Here is a 25297-nt window from a genome sequence, read left to right as displayed (position 1 = left end):
AAATTAAATGGCCGTCAAAACTTTCTAGTCAGGTTGCAGTCAGCCAACTAAAACACTTCTTTTTGCAGATGTATTCATGTAAATTCATGAATGCCACAAATTCTTTGCGGCCAGAGATATACATATTTATTTGCCCTTAAATGTCTCCTAAACAAATTTACACCAATTAACGAAAATATCAATCTGTGTACCGAAAGCTAGTGTTTTGCCAAATTTGGTGTAATTCCGTCCAGCGGTTGGGGCTGTAGACGTGTTGAGAGGACTTATGGGAACTAACCTTGGAAACACAATGTTTTTGAGCCCTCTATTTCTCGGGCCCTGCTAGACAGATCACCCAAAACTTCCTGTGCGCAACAAGAATCACCGGACCACTTCTTTTTAGAAAATTTCATGAAGATTCATCAAACAGTGCCATAGAAATATCATAGAAATTCAGCAGTTATAGTTATGGTTAACTCAAGTAACTATAAATCGTGTCCTAAGGTAATTATCAGTTAAACCCTCACCATGCACTGCAAATTATCACATATATGACATCAATCATCACAGCTTTGATAATTGATAATATCAATGTAACATTCACAGTTACATTATTTAGGAGAAAACTGTGCATGGTGGGGGCACAAGTTATAGTTACCTTGAGCTAACCTTAATATAACTGCTGAATTTCTATGGTTTTATGCAAGTAAATTAATTTCCTAACTATAACATCCCTGTAACTTTGGTTTTTTTAAATGAAAAAAACTAAACAAAATAAAAACATCCACGATGCAATTCCAAAGAAGCCGCACACTCCGGATTCCGAGCACCAGTACACTTTTCTTAACACCACTCCATGCGATACTTTTCAGCCAACAAGTCTTTATCATGCCTGCTTGTTCTTTGTCACAACCACCATTATAAAAACTTAAATATTCAAAATGAACAGAGATCCACATATCACAAGAAGAGCGGTTCTGCCATTTTGACATATTGTTTACAATCCGATAGTACCTTATAATACGCTGTACCTAAGTAACTTTGTTTTTTAAGTTTTTTTTTATTTCAATTTCCTAACTATGACGTCCCTGTAACCTCTGATTTTTCATTGAATTTCTATGTTTTTTTAACTTAAGGTAATTTTAATTACTATACGTTACTCCAACCACCACCATGGAGCAGAAGTTGGACACAATGCCTGCAGCCAACCCCCTATAACCACCCAAACCCGCACAACTGATTATCTTAGGTTGTTTGAGGGTGAACTCTACTTTCCAGACTGAGAATGCCAGTTCCACCATAGAACTTTTTAGCTATTTCTTGTTCAGCTTCTTTTTTTATTTCTTTCTTTGCAAAAAATAAAAATGCTTGTGCAACATTATGTTTGTGTCAGATGTATGCTGCCCCACCATTTTATAGTCACACTCAATCCTGCATTGAGTTGTGATTAGTGTACAGTGAAAAAGCCCTCACATAGCCTTCACGACATTGGAGACAATGCTTGCCTCTCTCACATGTCATTGTCTATCCTACTTTTTTACATCACCTAGCAGGGCTGCCCTAAATGATCATTGATTGAAAGACTGCCATTGCCAATGCCTAATTCTAATGTGTGGATACCATCAAAGACTAGCTATTTTGTTCGACCACCGTGCTTGGATTGGAAAACGTAACTACTGAGTAATTATTGCCATAATGAGTGGTGATATATTGAGTGATTGTGAATTTGTGAATTATGACTGATGTATGTGGTGGCTGACAGTGAGGGATTTTGTAACTTGTGTCCGATGATTTGTAATGTTTGGGGACTGATGGGTGATAATTCTTTCCTGAGAGTGATTGGTCTTCCAAGCTTAGTTAAATTGTATTTCACTGCAGGGTCCACTCTTTTTTCCTGGTTCCTCAGAACAGACCAACCACTTTAGTGAAGAAACAGAAATCTACACAAAAATGGTCTAGTTCTGTTTCTCTATCTATTTTTCTACAGCAGTGAACTTCACAGGTCTCCCTTGATCAGATTGGGACTAGGACAGCGTTACACTGTAGGAGAAAAATGGAAGGTCTGAGGGTGGAAATACCTCAACAGCTCAAAAGGAGAAAGATATCAACTTCAAAGAGAGCCTATGATGATGGCGAAGACTCTGAGGCCTAGTACTCACTCAGCTCTGTGATCTGGAGAGAGGTGCATATTTTTGAAAATGTTAATAAGTATGTGTTTGCTGCATTGCTAGCTCAAACATGAAACTCCTGTTATGTTCTTGCTCTGCCTCTGAGTCTTCTTGGTACACCCCTCACTCCTCACAAAGCTTACTTTGCTTTCTTTTGACCTTCTCCTTTACTTTATAATACAACTACTGTTTTTTTCAATACACAGGCATCCTCCTAGTCCTCTCCTGCATGAACAAAACTTGGGTAAATCTGAAGACTCCAGCTTACCTACCGGACTGTTTCGGACTGGCACCAGAGAGATGGACATTCCAAGCAGAATAGAGATGCATCATTCAATTTGGCAATACAGTACCATTTCCCTTTTAACAATCATAATTTTTAGAACTGGATGGGTTAAATTCAGTCTTCCATGTTTCAAAACTAGAAGACATAACACTTAGGATATACTATCTGGGGTCTCTCTAGGGCAGAAGGAATGTTTGCAATGGATTTAACTGAAGTGTGTCATATTTACTTATCCGTTCGTTTAACAACAGATTGATGATGATTTCCTGCTCAGTGCACCAATGAAAATTGCTGTGGCTTCTTTTGTGTAGTATTTGTCTTTGTCACACCTTTCCCCAACTTCCCTTTCCCATCCATTCATTGAGCTCCTAACCCTCTTCACTCGAGCTGTGTGATTTATTGAGGTATAACTAAGGCCCTCATGATGACATTGGTGGTAAATCCCACTTACTGCCATGCCGACTGCCGCCAACATACCACCGCTGCAACGGATGTCTGTTAACCATATTATGACACACACACACCAATTCGTCACTATTCAGACACACACACAAATCCACCAGCCCAAAGGTCAGTGATAAAGTGGCGTTAGCAGAACCCTCACCGTTACGCCAACAGAACAACACCCACAACATTATGCCCCACAAATCTCCACGGTGGACATTAAATGGCGGTAAACCATTGGCGGTACATACCGCTGTGCTCCAAATACACATATACTAACAAAAACAGCACCACATTGGACAATTCAAACTACACACACCTGACACCCATACACACTCCACACCAACATACACCATTATAAAACACACACCCACAGTACCCACAAACCTTTACGACTACAAACCATTGCCAACAGACTGACATTACAGATACTGACAAGACTAGACCCACACACCACCATCACCTATATACCACCCACACACCTTACAACACACACCCTAACACATCACCCTACACACCTTCACACACACCACTCACACTACACTCATGGCAACACAACGACACCCCAGATTCTCTGAGGAAGAGCTGAGGGTCATGGTGGAGGAAATCATCCGGGTAGAGCCACAGCTCTTTGGATCACAGGTGCAGCAGATATCCATTGCTAGGAACATGGAGCTATGGCGGAGAATCGTGGACAGGGTCTATGCCGTAGGACAGCACCCCAGAACAAGGGATGGTATCAGGAAGAGGTAGAACGACCTACGGGGTAAGGTACGTTCCATTGCAGCAAGACACCAACTCGCTGTACAGAGGACTGGCGGTGGACCTCCACCTTCTCCCCCACAACTAACAACATGGGAGGAGCAAGTCTTGGCAATCATGCATCCTGAGGGCCTGGCAGGAGTAGCAGGAGGACTGGACTCTGGTAAGTCAACTCTCCATTTCAATCCCCTCCACCTGCATGCCATTAGACACCCGCCAGGAAATAAGACTCTCCTGATTGTCACCCTTGTGTCCCACTCTGTCACCCTGTCCACCTTGAACTGCCATTGCTCCCCTTCCTATGCCGCCTTGGACACTGCACCTGTGATACAAATAGACTGGACTCTATCCTGGACTTTCCTCCATCATCAACCCAGCCCATTGCACTACCCCCTCTTCTTCAGAGCACTGCAATAAACACACATTGAAAAAATACAAGTATGGTGTATGCCAAATTCTTCAGAATGTATTCGTTTAACAAGGTTCAAACATTGCAATAAAACTGTACAGTAATGTTTACATAGGAAAGACCTGTAGGTGGCTGCACTGAACACACCACGAGCAATAGTGGGGCACCAACATCTGAAAACAGAGATGCCAAAGGGTACAGTGAGTGGGCATAGAAGTAGGAATTCACAGCCTGCCAGTGACAATGTTACACATCAAACTGTAAATGAAATGTGAAGTTACACAGTCTTACCTGTGTGTTATTGGAAGTATTGACGAATTACTGCACTTCTGTTGTCCTCATCCTCATCCTCTGCCTCCTCATCTTCACTGTTAACAGGGTCCACTGCTGCCACACGGCCATCTCCAGTCTCCTCCTCCTGCAGAAAAGGCACATGGCGGCGCAAGGCAAGGTTGTGCAACATACAGCATACCACAATGATTTGGCAGACCTTATTGGGTGAGTTGCACAGGGATCCACCTGTTAGATTGAGGAAATGAAACCTGGCCTTCAGGAGGCCGAATGTCCTCTCTTTTATCCTTATTGTTCACCCATGTGCCTCATTGTATCGTTCCTCTGCCCTTGTCCTGGCATTTCTCACAGGGTTCAGTAGCCATGAGAGGTTGGAGTAACTAGAGTCACCTGCAAATATCGAGGGACAGCTGTTAGCCACACACTCACCCCAGGGCCCACACCATACCCATACACCAGCATCCACTGGGTGGTAACCAGGGCTCACTTATTAGCCACACCTTGTGCCTCTGGAGTTGGGCCATCACGTTTGGGATGCTGCTATTCCTCAGGATAAAGGCATCATGCACAGACCCAGGATACTTAGCATTGATGTGGGAGATGTACTGGTCCGCCAGGCACACCATCTGGACATTCATGGAGTGAAAACTCTTTTGATTTCTGAAAAAGTGTTCATTCTGCCGTGGGGGGACAAATGCAATACGTGTTCCATCAATTTCCCCAATGTGTTGGGGATATGTCCCATTGCATAGAAGTCAGCTTTCACTGTGGCCAAATCATCCACCTGGGGAAAAACGATGTAGCTGCGCATGTGTTTAATCAGCGCAAACAATACTCTGGTCAGCACTATTAAGAACATTGGCTGTGACATTCCTGCTACCAAGCCCACTGTCACTTGGAAAGAACCAGTTGCCAGGAAATGGAGCACTGCTAGAACTTGCACAAGAGGTCAGGCTCCAATTGGGCACACAGCCCCATGATTGTGGCCCTGTCAAGTCTATAGGTGAGGATAATGTGCCTGTCCTCCATTGTTGCCAAGTCCACCAGGGGTCTGTACACGGGGGATGTCTCCATCTCCTATTCATCTGCAGCGGTTGCAATCTATGGGGCAAAAGAGTGAGCAGCTAATAATTATCTGTACATAGCAACCACTACAGTTCTATGCATATTGTGATTGTTACATTATTTAGGTGGGATAGGTCCAATATGTGAATTTGCGTAATGTGACACAGTTAGGATCCATGGCCTGCACCCCCCCAAAATGGTGTCCGTCTGTCCAGTATGGAGGGACAGGTGGAAGTGAGGTAATTCCGCTGACATTGTGTGACGTTGCAGGAGGCGGTCGAGAACCGCCCTGGAACTCACCATTGGTTGTCATTGGGCCCTATGGGGTAGAGTGGCCAATGGTGATGTACGCTGGCTGTGATGGTATGCACCACCACTGAAGTGACCACCATTTTCTATCTGTTCACTCACTTACTACTTGACCTTCAACAGGAGCGGACCTCCATTGCATGTGCTGCTGTGACCTGTGTCTTTAAATGACCATGGTTCATGTGACTGGAGAAAGGTCCCCTACCTTCACCTTGGCAGAGTTGGAGAGACTGGTGGATGGGATCCTACCCCAGTACTGATTGCTGTATAGATCTCCAGACCAAAAGGTGAGTACACCGTGAGTACAATGCACGGGGCATGAATGCATGGAGTGCTGTGTGTGAAGGCCTCTTGTGGGGGGGAGGTTGGTGGATGGGCCCTGGGAAGTGTGCAGCATGTATGCTGGGCCATGTACGTGCTAATGGGGATATGAAGTATCATGGTGGGCCATAAGTGTAACAGGCAGGACGGTTGGACTAGTACCTTTCCCTGTGTGTATTTCCCTGCATGTCAGCGCCCATCAAAAGAAGAGTATATGACGTGCGATCGCCAATGTGCAAACATGCGGACCCTTGGGTCTACGGCAGGCGGAGCACCCACTGTCAGAAACGGTGGGAGTACCTGAGACGCTGGGCACAGAAGACGGCTGAGGCCCAGCTGGGGATGGCCTCCCAAAGAGGAAGGGATGCCTGTCGAACCCTGACCCCCCTGATGGCCCGCGTACTGGTGGTGGCCTATCCGGAGCTGGATGGGCACTTGGGGGCATCCTAGCAGCAACAAGGGCGTGAGTACAGTGCCCTTCATTACAAATTACATCTGGTGGGGTGGTATCCAGGTGGGGTGTGTGGGCCTTGTGGGTGCCCCTAGGCCCGGCCTAACATTGCAGAGTAGGTCCCATGCTGGGCAGGGTTCTGATTTGAAGGTCCTCCAACAAAGCTAGTAGGCATCCACTACTGGGCAGCGGTCTGTGGGTCTCAGGTATGCTGCAAATGGCGTTAGGTGCCCCTATCCATGGGCTGGTGACTAGCATTGTGACTGGTAGTGCATTGCCCAGGGCGTAGGGCTGTTCCCTGTGTGTTGGTGCCGCCATTGACCAAGTGTATCCTTTGTCTCTTCCCGCCCCCTTTTTGTTTTGTCACCCTGTCCTTACGTGCATTAGCATCATCTGGCAGAGGAGCAGATTCTCCTTCTCCCCTGGCACCTCAAGCCCTGCCCCAGTCAGCCCTGCTGCCACGAGTGAGGAGGATATTGACCTTCTGCATTCCATCTCTGTTGGGCAGTCAACCATTGTGAATGCCATTCAGGGGCTGGCAGTCCAAATGCAACAGACCAATGCATTTCTGGAGGGCATTCACACTGGCTTGGGAGCCCAACAGAGATCAATCCAGGCTCTGGCCTCCTTTCTGATGGCAGCCATTGTCCCTGTTTCCACCCTCCAACTTCCTCCACCCAAACCCATTTCCCTCAACCCCAGCTTATCACAAGCACACAAGCAGACGAGCATGCCTACAGAACAACACACAAGAGTGGACATGGCAAACACAAGCACCACACATCATCCCACAGGCACTCACACAAACACCATCCAGATGCAGGCATGCCAACATCCACTGCCTCCACTGTGGCCCCCTCATCCTCATTGTCCACCTCCCTCCTAATAGTGTCTCTACTCACACCTGCATGCATTACATCCTCATCCGCTACCACCATCACAAGCACACCTATCAGTACACACCCCTCACTGGCAGTCACCCCCCCCAAATCCATGCACACGTCCCCTGTGTCCTCTCCCACTGTGTCTGTGCACCCTCCTCCCAAAGTACGTCACAGTGTCCTTTCCTTGGGATCTGCACATTGCTGAACAAAAGGCCCACCTTCCTGCGTCACCAACTCAGAAAGCTATTATAGCACAGAGGTATGATGAAGCCAGTCAGGGGGAAGGGAATTAGGGTAGGGAACAGCAGGGAGAGTGATCTGAAAAGAAAAGGTTAGAACAAATATGCATTTACTCATTCATAGGAATAGAACTCATCAATAGACTCTTGACTCAAATGCGTCTCCGATGTCTGATGGAGACCCCTTTTGAAATGAGGGCAAAGCCCCTTCTTTGAATCATGGAACAAGAATAAACTACGACCTCAGAACCAAGAGATGGCAAGAGCTTTAGACTATGATCATCATGGAACAAGAATAAACTACGACCTCAGAACCAAGAGATGGCAAGAGCTTTGGACTATAATTATAGTCAGATTCTCAATCCTGTAACATCTATGCATTCATAACATAAACCTTTGATTATGACCTAGAAAATCTCAAAGAATTAAATATGCTTTTCACATATTATGCTTTCCCAAAAAAACAATGAAAACTATGATTTGCTTATCTCCAGAAATACTTTCACATTCACAACTATAAAGGCCGAAACGTTTTTACTCATTGAACTGAAAATCCTGCAGAGCCACGCAGCGGAATTTCGGGCGGGACCTGGACTGTGCATGGTCTTATTCCTGACATTACACCCCTCTCCCAAGAGCGTTCCAGAGCCCGGTTTACCAGGTTGGAGGAGGTGAAATGTCCTGCAGGGTCCCAAGAGTCATTTTCTGGTCCATATCCTTTCCAGGACACCAAGTACCAAAGGGATGACCCCCTATATTTAGAATCTAAAATAGATCGCACCTCATACTCCCAATTACCATGGACTAATAGAGGAGCAGGTTGTGTGACACTTGAGGGCGAAGCAGGTTTAAGAAGCGAAGTGTGAAACACCGGATGAATTTTCAAAGAGGATGGTAATTTTAGCTTATATGTTACTGGGTTTACTTATCATTGTACTTCATAGGGCCCTATGAACTTTGGATGAAACATATTTTTATTTTTTAATACAAAGTTTTTTGTGGATAACCAAACACTATCTTTGTTTGTATAGTGAGGACCAGGCTGGTGTTTTTTATCATATTGCATTTTATATTTTTTCTTTGCTTGATGAAGATTTGTTTGCAATTGGGAATGTACCTTTTTCATGTGTGTTAGCATGTCCATGACTCCTGGAGAGGTTTCAGTAGAGGCAGGTAACGTAACTGGCAAAATGTGCGGATAAAGCCCATATAAACCATAGAAAGGAGTTGAGTTTATTGAAGAGTGGTGAGAGTTATTATAAGCCAGTTCTGCAAGCCACAAAAGATCCAGCCAGGTTTCCGGAGACTTTGTTGCGTAACATCGTAAATATTGTTTCAGAGTTTGGTTTAGTCTCTCTGTTTGACCCTCCTTTTGTGGATGATAACTAGAAGACAAAGTCAAATCAATTCGTAAAGCTTTGCACCATTGTTGCTAAAAATGTGCAGAAAATTGTGTTTCTCTATCAGAGAGGATAACTCTTGGGAGTCCGTGAAGACAAACCATATTTTCTAAGATGATAGTCGGTAAGGTGTCAGAAGATGGGAGTCCTTTACAGGTAATGAAGTGAGCATACTTGGTAAGGCTGTCTACTACCACTAGAATGGTTGTAAATCCTTCTATTTGAGGAAGACCAGTAACAAAATCCATAGAGATATGTTCCCATGGATGATTGGGAATGGGTAGAGGTATCAGGAGGCCTTTGGGCTTGCTATGTTCGCTTTTGCATCTTGCACATACTTCACATGATTGTAGCATTTGATTAAGGTCATGAACAAATGTAGGCCGCCAAAAATACCTTTTAAATGAGTTCTATTGTTTTTTGAGGACCTGGGTGACCTGCCAGAGGATGACTGTGTAACCAATGAAAAGCTGTCTCTCTGAACTCCTCAGTAGGCAGGAATACTCGAGATTCATGTAGAGGTAAGCCTTGTTGAATATACCTCTTGGTGTCTTGTTGTAGCCACTCTTGCCACTTAGTAATGTGAAAATGAATACGAATGAGATCAAAGAATTTCTCAGCAGCTACTAAACACAACACTTTTGAAGGCGTTATAATAGGCATGGGTTTTTGTTCTGTAGGTGTGATTGAGGAATCTTTTCTAGATAATGCATTGGCCTTACAATTATCTACTCCTGGTCTAAAAGTCACTATGAAATCAAATTCTGTGAAGAACAGCATCCATTTCAATTGTCTGGGAGTCAAAAGTCTGGCAGAACTCATAAATTGTAAATTTCAGAAATACAGTTATGGTGTGTTTTGCTCCCAACAGATAATGGGCCTTATTACAACCCACAGGGTGGTAGTGCAAACTCGCACATTACAACGCCGCGGTCGCACCGCCACGTTGGTCCCGGCGGATTCAATCCTCCAGGACAGTTCTGCTTGCAGTGCTGTCGAGAGGATTACGAGTCCCCCTTCTGCCAGCCTTTTCTTGGCGGTAAAAGGCTGGTGAAAAGGGGAGTCGCGGGGCCCCCACGCACAGCCCCATGAAGCTTTTCACTGTCTGAAAAGCGCGATGGGTGCAACTGCACCTGTCGCACCGCCGCCACACCGCTGGCTCAAATCAAATCAAATCAAAAACATTTATAAAGCGCGCTACTCACTGTGAGGGTCTCAAGGCGCTAGGGGGAGGGGATTACTGCTGCTCGAAGAGCCAGGTCTTGAGTTGCCTCCGGAATGCGAGGTGGTCCTGGGTGGTCCTGAGGTTGGTGGGGAGGGAATTCCATGTCTTGGCCGCCAGGTAGGAGAAGGATTTCCCACCTGCCGTGGTGCGGCGGATGCGAGGGACGGCGGCGAGTGCAAGGTTGGCGGAGCGAAGTTGACGGGTGGGCGTGTAGAAACTGAGGCGATGGTTGAGGTATTCGGGTCCCTTGTTGTGGAGGGCTTTGTGTGTGTGGGTGAGGAGCCGGAATGTGATCCTTTTGTTGACGGGAAGCCAGTGCAGGTGTCTCAGGTGGACGGAGATGTGGCTGTTGCGGGGTATGTCGAGGACGAGGCGGGCGGAGGCGTTTTGTATTCGCTGCAGACGTTTCTGGAGTTTAGCGGTGGTTCCTGCGTATAGGGTGTTACCATAGTCCAGGCAGCTCGTGACGAGGGCGTGGGTCACAGTCTTTCTGGTGTTGGCGGGGATCCAACGGAAGATCTTTCGGAGCATGCGGAGGGTGAGGAAGCAGGAAGATGATACGGCGTTGACTTGTTTGGTCATGGTGAGAAGTGGGTCCAGGATGAATCTGAGGTTGCGTGCATGGTCTGAGGGGGTTGGTGCGGTGCCAAGGGCCGTGGGCCACCAGGAGTCGTCCTAGGCGGACGGGGTGTTTCCGAGGATGAGGACTTCCATTTTGTCTGAGTTCAGTTTCAGACGGTTGAGTTTCATCCATTCTGCAACGTCTTTCATTCCATCTTGCAGGTTGGTCTTGGCGCTGGTGGGGTCCTTGGTGAGGGAAAGTATCAGCTTAGTGTCGTCGGTGTAGGAGGTGATGTTGTGTTTGCGTACTATGTCGGAGAGGGGGCTCATGTAGACATTGAAGAGAGTCAGGCTGAGCGAGGAGCCTTGTGGGACCGCAGATGATCTCGGTGGGGTCTGAGCGGAACGGTGGGAGGTAGACTCTTTGCGAGCGGTTGGATAGGAAAGAGGTGATCCAGTCCAGGGCCTGTCCTTGGATACCGGTGGAGCGGAGGCAGGATATTATTGTTCGGTGGCAGACGGTGTCGAAGGCAGCCGAGAGGTCGAGGAGGATGAGGGCGACTGTTTCTCTGTTGTCCATCAGAGTTCTGATGTCGTCTGTGACTGAGATGAGGGCGGTTTCTGTGCTGTGATTGGCTCCGAATCCAGACTGAGAGGGGTCGAGTAGGTTGTTGTCTTCAAGGAAGTTGGTAAGTTGCTTGTTGATGGTCTTCTCTATGACTTTGGCAGGGAAGGGGAGGAGCGAGATGGGGCGGAAGTTCTTCAGGTCGCTGGGGTCCACCGTTGGTTTCTTCAGTAGAGCGTTGACGTCTGCGTGTTTCCAGCTCTCGGGGAAGGTGGCAGAAGCAAACGAGCTGTTGATGATGGTCTGGAGATGCGGGGCGATGATGTAGTCGGCTTTGTTGAAGATGAAGTGTGGGCAGGTGTGCGAGGGGGCACCGGAGTGGATGGAGTTCATGGTAGCTTTGGTCTCTTCCGTGCTGATGTGAGTCCAGGCATTGAGGGTGATGGCTGGGGTTGTAGGTTCTGTGGTGGTTGGCTGGGTCTGGTGTCCGAAGCTGTCGTGTAGGTCGGTGATCTTACGATGGAAGAAGGTGGCGAGGGAGTTGCAGAGGTCTTGTGAGGGCGTGATGGCGTTGACGTTGGCGTTAGGATTGGAGAGCTCTTTGACAATGTTGAAGAGTTCTTTGCTGTTGTGAGTGTTCTTGTCCAGTCTGTCAGTGAAGGAAGTTCTTTTGGTGGCGTGGATCAGTTGGTGGTGTTCGCGGGTGGCGTTTTTGAGGGCAGACATGTTTTCTGCGGTGTGGTCCTTGCGCCAGGCTTTCTCGAGGGTGCAGCAGTTTTTTTTTAGATTCCTTGAGGGTGTCTGTGAACCAAAGAGGTTTCCTGGTGTTGGTCTGTCTTGGGAGGCGTCTGAGGGGTGCGAGGTTGTCCGCGCAGTTGGTGATCCAATGTGTGAGGCTGAGGGCTGCGTCGTTGGGGTCGGTGGAGAAAGTGGGTTGGTTGGCGCTGAGAGTGGAGAGAAGCTGTTCCGTGGGGATTTTGTTCCAATGTCTGCGTGGGATGGGTTGTGTGCGGAGGTGGAGAGTCTCGCGTCGGAAGGTGAAGTGGACACATCTGTGGTCGGTCCAGTGTATTACGGAGGAGTGGCTGAAGGATACGTGGTTGCTGGCGGAGAAGATGGGGTCGAGCGTGTGTCCGGCGATGTGGGTGGGGGTGTTCACCAGTTGCTTGAGACCGAGGTTGGCGAGGTTGTCGAGCAGGGCGGTGGTGTTGGGGTCGTTGTTCTGTTCCAAGTGGAAGTTGAGGTCACCGAGGAGGATGTAGTCCGGCGAGGCAAGGGCGTGCGGGGAGATGAAGTCAGTGATAGATGAAGATGAAGAGGGCGCGTGGTCCAGGGGATCTGTAGATGAGAGTTCTACTAGGGTGGTCCTGGGGTCGGTGTGGATCTGGAAGTGCAGGTGTTCGGCGGCGAGGGGGGTGTCTTCGGTGGAGGTGGTGACGTTGATGAGTCCTTGAAGACGATGGCGATTCCTCCACCGACTTGGTTGGTGCGGTCTATCCTGGAGATCTTGTAGCCATCGGGGATGACTATGGCGATGTCGGGGGCCGAAGAGGCATTCATCCAGGTCTCAGTGATGAAGGCCACGTCCGGTGCGGTGGAGTCCAGGAGGTCCCATAGTTCAATGGCGTGCTTGTGGACGGAGCGTGCGTTGATCGGGATGCATTTGAGGTGGTTGATGGTGCGTGGGCTGGTGGGTGGGGTGGTTTCGCAGTGGAAGGTGAGTTTGCAGGTGAGGCATGCGAAGGGTCCATGGGTGCGTTTAGGGTTCGCTTGGAAGCAGGTTCTGGAGCGCCCCGGGTTGAGGGCGTGGAGGGTGTTGGGGTCGTAGCGGTGCTGTGGGGTTTGGGAGTGCTGGGGGCCTGGGGTCGTGGCGCTGGGCGCAGTCCAGGCGCAGACGGGCTTGCCTTTGGCGCGCCAGCGGCGCGGCCGCACAGCGGCCGCCATAAGAGGGAGGAGGGGGGGAGGAAGGGTCAGCTGGGGTCGGGGGCAGGAGGGGGGGGCGACGAATGGGAGCAGGGGGGGCGGGGCCGAGCAGGAGGTGGCGGCGGGAAAGCAGAGGGTGGGGGTGTCAGGTAGAGGGGAGGGGAGAAAAGATAGGAGAGAGAAGAGTCAAGAGAGAGGCGAGAAGAGTCAAGGGAGAAGAGAGAAGAGTCAAGAGAGAAGAGAGAAGAGTCAAGAAGAAGAGGAGCGAAGAAGAGGAGAGAAGAGTCAATAGAGAAGAGAGAAGAGGAGGGAAGCGTCCAGAAGATGAGGAGAGGCCACAGAGGAAGAAAAAGGAACACGCAGAGGAAAGTACAGAAGAGGAGAAGAACACGCAGGTCGGGGAGGTCAGAGGAGAAAAGAAGAACACAGATGAAGAAAGAAGAAAGAACACGCAGGTCGGGGTGCAGAGGATAAAAGAAGAACACAGATGAAGAAAGAACACGCAGGTCGGGGTGCAGAGGAGAAAAGAAGAACACAGATGAAGAGAAAAGCAGGATGAGAACGCGGTGAGGAAGAGGAGAAAAGAAGAAGAACACAGATGAAGAAAGAACACGCAGGTCGGGGTGCAGAGGAGAAAAGAAGAACACAGATGAAGAGCAAAGCAGGAAGTGAACGCGGTGAGGAAGAGGAGAAAAGAAGAAGAACACAGATGAAGAAAGAAGAAAGAACACGCAGGTCGGGGTGCAGAGGAGAAAGAAGAACACAGATGAAGAGCAAAGCAGGAAGAGAACGCGGTGAGGAAGAGGAGCGGGGCTGAGGAAGAGCAGAACACACAGCAAGTAGGCTGCAGAAGAGGAGCAGAGAGCGAAGGAAAATGGACAGCAGAGGTGCGGAGAGATCAGAAGGCAGAAGACAGAAGTACAGGGAAAGAGAGGTGAGTAGCGTGGGGCTGGGCGAGGGGCTGGGCGGGGGGAGTACTTACGGTTTTAGCAGGTCTTGCTGGGAGGTGTCAGGAGCCTGGGCTGGTGGAGCTGCAGCGGCAGAAGGAGCGACCTACCCTCGGGTCAAGGGTTGCTGACTCTGCCGCGCAGCGGGCGCCATAAGAGGGAGGAGGGGGTGAGGAGGGGTCAGCTGGAGGTGGGAGGGGGGGCGACGAATGGGAGCAGGGGGGGTGGGCCGAGCAGGAGGTGGCGGTGGGAAAGCGGAGGGTGGGGGGGTCAGGTAGAGGGGAGGGGAGAAAAGATAGGGGAGGGGGGATTACAGAGGAGGAGGGGAGTCATGAAGAACAGAAGAGGAGGAGAGAGAAGAGTCAAGAGAGAGGTGAGAAGAGTCAAGGGAGAAGAGAGAAGAGTCAAGAGAGAAGAGAGAAGAGTCAAGAAGAAGAGTCAAGAAGAAGAGGAGAGAAGAGTCAAGAGAGAAGAGAGAAGAGTCAAGAAGAAGAGTCAGGCAGAAGAGGAGAGACCAGAGAAGCAGAGGAGGGAAGCGTCCAGAAGATGAGGAGAGGCCACAGAGGAAGAAAAAGGAACACGCAGAGGAAAGTACAGAAGAGGAGAAGAACACGCAGGTCGGGGTGCAGAGGAGAATAGAAGAACACAGATGAAGAGCAAAGCAGGAAGAGAACGCGGCGAGGAAGAGGAGAAAAGAAGAACACAGATGAAGAAAGAAGAAAGAGCACGCATGTCGGGGTGCAGAGGAGAAAAGAAGAACACAGATGAAGAAAGAAGAAAGAACACGCAGGTGGGGGTGCAGAGGAGAAAAGAAGAACACTGATGAAGAAAGAAGAAAGAACACACAGGTCGGGGTGCAGAGGAGAAAAGAAGAACACAGATGAAGAGCAAAGCAGGAAGAGAACGCGGTGAGGAAGAGGAGAAAAGAAGAAGAACACAGATGAAGAAAGAAGAAAGAACATGCAGGTCGGGGTGCAGAGGAGAAAAGAAGAACACAGATGAAGAGCAAAGCAGGAAGAGAACGCGGTGAGGAAGAGGAGAAAAGAAGAAGAACACAGATGAAGAAAGAACACGCAGGTCGGGTGCAGAGGAGAAAAGAAGAACACAGATGAAGAGCAAAGCAGGAAGAGAACGCGGTGAGGAAGAGGAGCGGGGCCGAGGAAGAGCAGACCACGCAGCAAGTGGGCTGCAGAAGAGGAGCAGAGAGCGAAGGGAAATGGACAGCAGAGGTGCGGAGAGAGGTTGGAGGAGAGAGCGGAAGGCAGAAGATAGAAGTACAGGGAAAGAGAGGTGAGTAGCGCGGGGTTGGGCGAGGGGCTGGGCGGGGGGAGTACGTACGGTTTTAGCAGGTCTTGCTGGGAGGTGTCAGGAACCTGGGCTGGTGGAGCTGCAGCGGCAGGGGGAGCGACCTACCGTCCGGGTCAAGGGTCGCTGACTCTGCTGCGCAGCCGCCGCCATAAGAGGGAGGAGGGGGGGAGGAGGGGTCAGCTGGGAGCGGGAGGGGGGGCGAAAAATGGGAGCGGGGCGGGCCGAGCAGGAGGTGGCGGTGGGAAAGCGGAGGGTGGGGTGGTCAGGTAGAGGGGAGGGGAGAAAAGATAGGGGAGGGGGGATTACAGAGGAGGAGGGGAGTCAGGAAGAACAGAAGAGGAGGAGAGAGAAGAGTCAAGAGAGAGGAGAGAAGAGTCAAGGGAGAAGAGGGAAGAGTCAAGGGAGAAGAGAGAAGAGTCAAGAAGAAGAGTCAAGAAGAAGAGGAGAGAAGAGTCAAGAGAGAAGAGAGAAGAGTCAAGCACAAGAGTCAGGCAGAAGAGGAGAGACCAGAGAAGCAGAGGAGGGAAGCGTCCAGAAGATGAGGAGAGGCCACAGAGGAAGAAAAAGGAACACGCAGAGGAAAGTACAGAAGAGGAGAAGAACACGCAGGTCGGGGTGCAGAGGAGAATAGAAGAACACAGATGAAGAGCAAAGCAGGAAGAGAACGCGGTGAGGAAGAGGAGAAAAGAAGAAGAACACAGATGAAGAAAGAACACGCAGGTCGGGGTGCAGAGGAGAAAAGAAGAACACAGATGAAGAGCAAAGCAGGAAGAGAACGCGGTGAGGAAGAGGAGAAAAGAAGAAGAACACAGATGAAGAAAGAAGAAAGAACACGCAGGTCGGGGTGCAGAGGAGAAAAGAAGAACACAGATGAAGAGCAAAGCAGGAAGAGAACGCGGTGAGGAAGAGGAGAAAAGAAGAAGAACACAGATGAAGAAAGAAGAAAGAACACGCAGGTCAGGGTGCAGAGGAGAAAAGAAGAACACAGATGAAGAAAGAAGAAAGAACACACAGGTCGGGGTGCAGAGGAGAAAAGAAGAACACAGATGAAGAAAGAAGAAAGAACACGCAGGTCGGGGTGCAGAGGAGAAAAGAAGAACACAGATGAAGAGCAAAGCAGGAAGAGAACGTGGTGAGGCAGAGGAGAAAGGAAGAAGAACACAGATGAAGAAAGAAGAAAGAACACGCAGGTCGGGTTGCAGAGGAGAAAAGAAGAACACAGATGAAGAGCAAAGAAGGAAGAGAATGCGGTGAGGAAGAGGAGAAAAGAAGAAGAACATAGATGAAGAAAGAACACGCAGGTCGGGGTGCAGAGGAGAAAAGAAGAACACAGATGAAGAGCAAAGCAGGGAGCCGGCTCTCATGTTGCGGCCGTCATCCCCGCCGGCCCAGCAGGGATATCGAAATGGCCACAGCGGGAGTGCGGCTGCAATGGTGGCCACACGGCGGTTACAACATGGCGGGCGGCGGTTGCCACCTGCCAAAGTTGTAATGAGGGCCAATGTCTCCATTCCTTAAAAGCATTGCAAATTGCCAATAATTCTTTTTCAGCTATGGTGTAGTTCTGTTCTGATTCATTCAATTTCCTTGATGCTTAAGAATAGCATCCATTTTAGTTGTCTAGGAGTTAGTAGTCTGGCAGAACTCATAAATTGTAAATTTCTATGATCAGAATATAGAGTTATGGTGTGTTTCGCTCCCAATAGATAATGTTTTGATTCTTTAAAAGCATTACGAATTGCGAGTAATTATTTTTCTGTTATGTTGTAATTCTGTTCTGCTTCATTCAATTTTCTTGATGCATATGCTATTGGGTGTAATTCTCCAGTTTCTCGATGGCGTTGAGACAGGATGGCCCCAACAGCAACATCAGATGCATCGGCTTCCACGATGAATGGTTCCTTCACATTATGGTGAGCTAGAATGGGAGCGGTAGTAAAGGCCTTTTTTAAATCTTGAAATGCTTCCTCTGTCTCTTGGGACCAGTTGAATTCCCCTTTTTCCTTAGCCTTTGATCATCGCCCCTAGGCCGCTGTAACCTGGAAACTGAAAATGCTTTGCTCGTTGTGCTAAGGGGCGCTTTACTTCTGGAAGTAATGACTTCCTCCAAAATTGAAGTCATCAAGGCCTTACCGCTACGAGTACGACCTACTCGTTTTTGAACTCACCATGGAAACAAGGATACTTCGATCGGATGCCACTCTGCCATGCAGGAACTCTGCTCTTCTTTAGAGAATCCCCCACGAGGTCTGACTGCATCAAAGTCTTCAAAAGAGTGAGCAACGTGCTTGGGTGTGGTTAGGCTTTATAGGCCTGCCACACCCCAAGATGGCCGCTGCCTCTAAAAACATGGGAATTGTAGTCCCTTCATTGAACAGCACTGATAAGTGCATTTTGTCCACCAATGTCCTGAACCTGCAGCTCTATGAGCTTTCCCACAGGGCAGACAATGCTGATGGCCACCTTTGGAGGGAGAGGGGATGACAAGTGGTGCGCAGAAAGCGCTGCAGAGCCGCGCAGCAGAGTTTCAGGCAGGACCTGGACAGCGCATGGTCTTATTCCTGACAGTACACAAACGCACTCAGACACCCAACAGCCATCCAAATCACAACAGTATCCCCTCCATGCACCTGCACCCAAACAGAGCAGACTGACACCTCCTACAACCACTCCCTCTTCCTCCACTCCCAAACATTCTCACTCTTCCCACCCCAATGTCCTTAAGAAGCTTTTCCTCTCCAACACTGACCTCTTCCGTACCCCTCTCCTGTCCCTCACATCAGGCCAGGGTGGTCAAAACCCAGGCAAGCATCCCAGCCACCCAGTCCACGGGCACAGTAGTGTCCCCAACAACTCCAGGTGGGAAAGGATCCCAGACACCAGCCAGCAAGACGGAAAGCATGCCTGTCCCACATGCTTTAAGGAAGGGCAAGGTGCCAGCCCCAGCTGCAGGAAGGAAGGGCAAGGATCTAGCCTCAGCGGGAAGAAGGAAGGGCAAGGAGCCAGAACCAGCTGCAGGAAGGAAGGGCAGGGTTCCAGCCCCAGCTGCTGCCAAAAGGGGCAAGGAGCCATCCCCAGCTGCTGCCAGGAAGGGCAAAGGGCCCACACCAGCAGGCAATAATGACAAGGGGCCTGGTGCTGGGACTCAGTTGGAGCCCCCGCCACCAACTATGGTGGTGCAGCCATCCGAGGCTGCAGGGGATGGGCTGGAGCCTCCCCCCACCACCACCACCTGCACCGCCACCACCATCAGCAGCAGCAGCCCCAGTGGGCAGCCGTCCAGCCTGCAGGGGATGGGCTGGAGCCTCCCCCCACCACCACCAGCAGCACCGCCAGCACCACCAGCGGCAGCAGCCCCAGAGGGCAGCTGTCTCAGGCTGCAGGGGATGGGCTTAAGTCTCACCCCACCACCACCAGCCGCACCACCACCACCACCACCACCATCAGCATCAGCCTAGTGGGAAGGCATCCGAGGCTGCATGGGATGGGCTGGAGCCTCCCCAACAACCACCAGCTCCACCAGTAGCACTGCCACCAGCACCCCTACCAGCAGCAGCAGCCCCAGTGGGCAGCCGTCCGAGGCTGCAGGGGATGGGCTGGAGCCTCCCACCACCACCAGCAGCAGCAGAACCAGCACCACCACTGCCACCACTGAACAGCCGTCTCTGCCGACGGACAGTGTGTAGTCCTGCATCCATAGGCTATTGTGCGGCCTGGCCACTGCAAATCTTGTGGGTATCACACCCAGCTGAGAGACTGTGACCTTGAACTCCCCAAGATCTGCATCACTGGGCACGATGCCCCCTCCAGAACCAGTGGAGAAGCCATCCACTCACCCATCCTCCCAAGGATGAAGCTCACTGGGCACGATGCCCCCTTCAGAACCAGTGGAGAAGACATCCACTCACCCCCATCCTCCCCAGGATGAAGCTCACTGGGCACGATGCCCCCTCCAGAACCAGTGGAGAAGACATCCACTCACCCCCATCCTCCCCAGGATGAAGCTCACTGGGCATGATGCCCCCTCCAGAGTGTGTGGGCAAGTCACCCAATTGAGAGACTGTGGCCTTGCACTGCCCAGGACAGAGCAATGGGCATGTTGCCCCCTCCAGAGCCAGTTGGCAAGTCACCCACTCGAGAGACTGTGGCCTCGCACTCCCCAGGACAGAGCAATGGGCATGTTGCCCCCTCCAGGACCAATGGCGCTGTACCATCTTCCGGCTGAGATGCCCCCCTATTCCCCGTCCCCCTGAGGTGCCTGCCTATTTTTGACCTGATGCCCCTGCAGTGTTCTCTCCGTGTTGTTGCAGGAGTGAGGTGGGTCTTGGACTTTGTGATGTGGCCCTGTGGCACACAAACATTGAGGACTGGGCAGTGTCCCTTGATTTGTACATATGTATATACTTTTTTATTTGGATGCACATATTCCTACAATATTTATCTTATTACATTCACTTTAATCTATTGTAGTTGTCCATTAATTATTCCTGAGGGGTACAGGGTCAATATGTTATGTTACCGCATCTGCTTGTGTGTATGGTGTTGCGGTGGGGTGGGGGTGTTGCGTGTTGCATGTGTGTGTCACTCTCTTTTTCCTCCCCCTCTCCCCTGTGTGCTAGGCAGCAGTACTCACCGTGGTTGTCTTCGCTGTCGTTGGTGTTCGCAGTGGAGCAGCACGTAGAAGAGCATAGGGAAAACATGCAACTCGGGATCCATGGCAGGTGAGTCGTTTCCCTTCTGTGCAGTGTTTCCGCCAAGCTTTTGATGTTGTTGGTATTGCCCCGGAAAAGGTGGCGGAATGGCATGTCTTAATACAGTGGGCAGTAGGCAGTTACCACCGTGGTACCTGTTGATTCCACTCTGGCAGTCGGTGTGTCAAAGGGGCTGTCTGTCTGAGCTGTTTCTGCCGTGGTCATAATTTGGTGCTAATTACCGCTGGCCTGCTGGCAATATTAGCGTCACTTTATCACCGACCGCCAGGGTTTTAATGAGGGCCTAAATTGTGCACCATAAATGAATCACACACATGCTGGGGAAGATGTGGTGAAAGTGACACCAACTCACGGAATGACCTTAACCTTCTATTACCTGAGCTATATTCCACATCGGCCCCATCAACATCATCATTTGTGCCTTGAGTTTGTGTTCCATAAATGCTTAACCTGGTCCAACCACTTGAGTCTGAGCCCACTTCTCCTAACCCCATGATTTAATTTCCTTAAAATTTGTAGCTCCCCACCATTGCTCAGAAAGAAATTGATATTGCTGGGTTTTATTGTCATAGCAGGTCTTCTTTGCTGTGTGTCAAATACTGTCATTATGATAGCCTGGTCTCAGTGTTCCTAAAGTTATTATAATATGATAATGACCCACTAACTCTCTGTTTTCTTTCAATCAAGTTGGCAGTGATGGATAACCCTTTGATTAATCCTGTAGTTGGAGTTCAGATATGTGGGAGTGGCACCTTCTGTAAGGGTCTCTCTTCCTTGTTCGCATGCTACCCTGCTACTATCGATACCTATCTACCACCCCCTTAAGATGCCATCTTGGGAAATTCCCTGCAGTAAGAAGACTACCTCGCTTCTTTTATCCGGGTAGGAGAAGAACTATGGGGGTCATTCTGACCCCGGAGGGCGGCGGTTGCCGCCCGCCTGGAGGGAACCGCCATTTGGCCACCCCGTGGTCAAAAGACCGCTGGGGCCATTCCAACTTTCCCGCTGGGCCGGCGGGCGCTCCCTAAGGTAGCGCCGCGGGCCCAGCGGGAAAGGGGCCTGCAACACTGAAGCCGGCTCCGAATGGAGCCGGCGGTGTTGCAGGTGTGCGACGGGTGCAGTTGCACCCGTCGCGCTTTTCACCGTCTGCTAGGCAGACAGTGAAAAGCAGGCTGGGGCACTGTTAGGGGGCCCCTGCACTGCCCATGCCATTGGCATGGGCAGTGCAGGGGCCCCCAGGGGCCCCAGGACACCCGTTCCCGCCATCTTGTTCCTGGCGGTAAAAACCGCCAGAAACAGGCTGGCGGGAAGGGATTCGAATCGCCATCAGCGCCGCCATGGCGGATTCGCCCAGCCGGGGGAAATCCGGCGGGAAACCGCCAGACCCGGTTTTCTGACCGCGGCTTTACCGCCGTGGTCAGAATGGGCAGGGAAGCACCGCCAGCCTGTTGGCGGTGCTTCCGTCACCCGCGGCCCTGGCGGTCGGAATGAGGGCCTATGGATTGAAGCTAACTTATTCAGTTAGTAATAAACTACTAGTAAATAAGATGTTGTCCTACTAGTCTATGTGTATCTAAGTTTTTGTAGGCAAAAAGACAATGGCAATGATCCCTAAATGGTCAATATAGTTGCAGAGGGCAATAGAGTGAGGGTACAACAATGAGATACACTTTTTAGCAGATTTAAAAAACAGGCTACACTAAAAGACAGCAGTGCAAACGAAAACACCAAAATAAACATTTGAGGCAGAAATCGAGCAAAATAAATTGTTCCCTTTATCTTAAACAAATATGAAAACCCACCCTTTGCACTCACACCCCTCTCCCCAATCAAAGAAATAGCCCATCCCCAAAATGTCCAACAAAAGTTAAATATGTAATGTACAAAAACCCCGCCTCAACTCCCTCCCCACCATCTCCACCCACAACGTGTCCCTTCCACCAAAACAAAAAATAAAAAAAGAGTCAGAAGAGAGCATTTCTGGCATAGTCACAGAGATCTTCAAGGTTTGCCTCCATGTGTGCCATCTGGCGGTTCAGGCACACAAGGTGTTAGAGGACGCAGTGCTGGAAAATGTGGTTTGAATGCAAGGGGGGGAAGCAGTGGTGGAACATGGATGGGCTGATGCCAGCTGGCAGCTGCAATGGTGGTGTAGCTTGGAGGTTGGAGGCACTGCCAGCCAGTTGGAAGTGCTAGGGCTGGTGTTAGCAGCCACTGCGGCCTTGACTTCATCCTCCTCCTCCTGAATGGCCTCCAGTCACTGATATTCATTCTGGATCTCCTCCAGCCTCATGCCACCACGGCCAAACTGCAATCTACTGGTTAATTGGTTAATTGGATGATTTCCACCAGAAGTGGGAGTGGGCACGCTGTGCCTGGAGCACAGGTATGTGTGGGTAGGGTGCATGGGAGGGATGGTGTGGGACAGAGGATGGGACTCCAAGGTACACTACTGACCAGTAGACCATCTCTTAAGTCTTGAGAGCCTACCAAAATTCACAAAGCATGATGGGCAAGGTACTGACCATGATGGGAGATCAGACATCTGCAGAGGGACAACCACCATGAAGCCATGCAGAAGTGGCAGGTCTACAATGCCATCCTGGCTTTCATTGCTGGGGTGCCTACACTGAGGAGCTCTGGTACCCAACATCAGGCCTCTTCCACTAGCCATGAGACATCAGGCCCCTCTATATCTGTGGCTGTTAGTAGAAAAGCCCAGCCAAGGGAAGGGAATGCCTCAGACACCCCACCCTCTGTAGCAGAAGAACCCCCATCAAACATGAACATCCACCCAGATATCCAGGAGGAGCAGATGCCAAGATGAAACCCACTGCCGGGAAGTGAAGGTCTCTGATTGAATCTCCTTGTGTGTAACTGTTACACCCTGTTTCCTGTTCTGATACCCAACTTAATTAATTAACTCAAATGGTGCAAGGACACTGAACTTGTGTTTCCAAATGGTGCATCCACCATGACTGAACCCTTCAGTGTTAACTTTATTTAATTTCTGTTACAATTCACTCATTTTGCTGTTCACTCCCCAATAATTACCACTTACTCACAGATCCTGTGTAAGTGTGATATATCTGCCATATACAACTGTCATGTATGACAATTATTGTCCAAAATGGTCCTCTTCAATGTTATACCTCTGTTATGGTCATCACACATGTACTGGACAACGAGGATACATATTGCATTGGGATTTTATATACACATGACACAAGTCACCTGTATTGTCCATCTCCACATATTTATTTGGAGATCGCAATCAGCATATTGTGAAGTCATGCTGTGGACTTCAGTGTTTCAGCTTAGGTATTATTCACTACCAACCCAAAGAATACAGACGTTAGGGACATGTCAGTCTATTAACATCCCAGGACACACACGGAGCCTTTCAACGTATTTTCAGGTAAAGCTTTATCACATACCTCATCCACCCAAATGGCCATACCCCATTAATCAGGCAGAGGTCGGTACTAATCCCCCTAGTCATGGAACATTCCATTTACCATTGCCAGGTATTTGTAGCCTTTCCCCTCACCCATACCAGTCTTCAGACACATGCTCATTTGTCTACAATGAGGGAACACACTGACAGCTATGCAAAAGTTAGGTCACGCACAACACAAACCAAAATGATGTTAGAGTGTCTGGATACCACATCATGACATGTTAGACACAAATAGAAATAAACATGCCAGCATTTGAGCCACCTCCAATACCTAACAGGTCTATTTTGTGGAAAAGGACACTTCCAAATCAATGTCCTGACAGTCGGGGCACAGCATTCACACAGCACAAATCTGATGCAAAACAGTACCTGGTCTAATCCATGTCCACTGCTTATGTCAGTCTGTAAATCCCATCTGTCTGTGTCACTGTCTGACAATGCCAAATGAGGATGAGCCAAACTGCCAATCTGCAAATCTGTGATTGACAAAGTTAAGGTGTATGCCAGGGTGGAACACAAACATCACATTGTCTATTCATACCTACAAAAGTGACTCTGAGTGTGCATTTTCTGAACAATATACTATGCATATAACGGTTCTGTACACAACTCGAATAAACACTCAGCATATATCTGAGTCATGACCTTTAGAGCCACTAAAGACCACAGTAATGGTGGAAAAAGAACAATAAATGGCATGCATCACATCAACAATACCCCATGGAATCTCATTGGTAACATCACATCACATACCTTGAGTCAATTGAAGTACTGATTGATGACATATGCCCTGAAGTGTCCAGCTTCATCCTCATCATGCTCATTCTCACTTGGCATATCTACATTTCCACCCACAGGATCTGCTGGCTCCCCTCATCTGGTATGAATGGTATCTGATGTCTCAGGACAAGGTTGTGGAGCATGCAGCAGCCCTAAACACCTTGTAGAGTGAGTAGAGGAGGGCTCCTCCAGAATTGTATGTGGCCTTTATTCATATGACAGGTGTCCATTGCATTTATAGTATTGGCATAGTACCTGGGCATGTCTGTGGATAAATCCTGTGGGCTAAGTCCACACCTACAAGTGGAAATGACTTTGTTTACAGGTGGGGAATGACTTGGTTAAGTAGGTCCACAAAGTAGGCATCATCGTTTCCTACATGACTATTGGGACATGTGTTGATGACATGTATTTTGACTCTATGATACTCCAATCATTGAAAAGGCAGGAATAGTTGCTGCATGTTTGCAATTGGCAACTTTGAAGGCTGTGGACTCTGTGACATGAAATGGTTTTGGCTTGTATGCAACATGCTGTCATGTGTTTGGCGCATTATGTGGTTCATTTCCTGGAACATAACATCAGCTAAAATGTAGGTATATGTGGATTTTGTTTATGTGATATCTTGAAATGAGTGTTACCAATATTTCCCATTGCTTGGTTGTTGGTTGACAAGGTTGCTGTGTATAGGAACTCAAATTCATGTTGGCACTACAGGTTGTCATGAAATGGTTATTGTGATAGTTCTATTGATATGATGGTATAGTAGGTGTGCGATAGGTGGCTTAGCTGGTGTATAACATTGTAA

This window comes from Pleurodeles waltl, chromosome 10 (assembly GCF_031143425.1).
Source record: "Pleurodeles waltl isolate 20211129_DDA chromosome 10, aPleWal1.hap1.20221129, whole genome shotgun sequence".
NCBI classification, from domain to species: Eukaryota; Metazoa; Chordata; class Amphibia; order Caudata; family Salamandridae; genus Pleurodeles; species Pleurodeles waltl.
The sequence above is the reverse complement of the archived record's forward strand: the minus strand, read 5'-3'. Positions refer to the sequence as shown.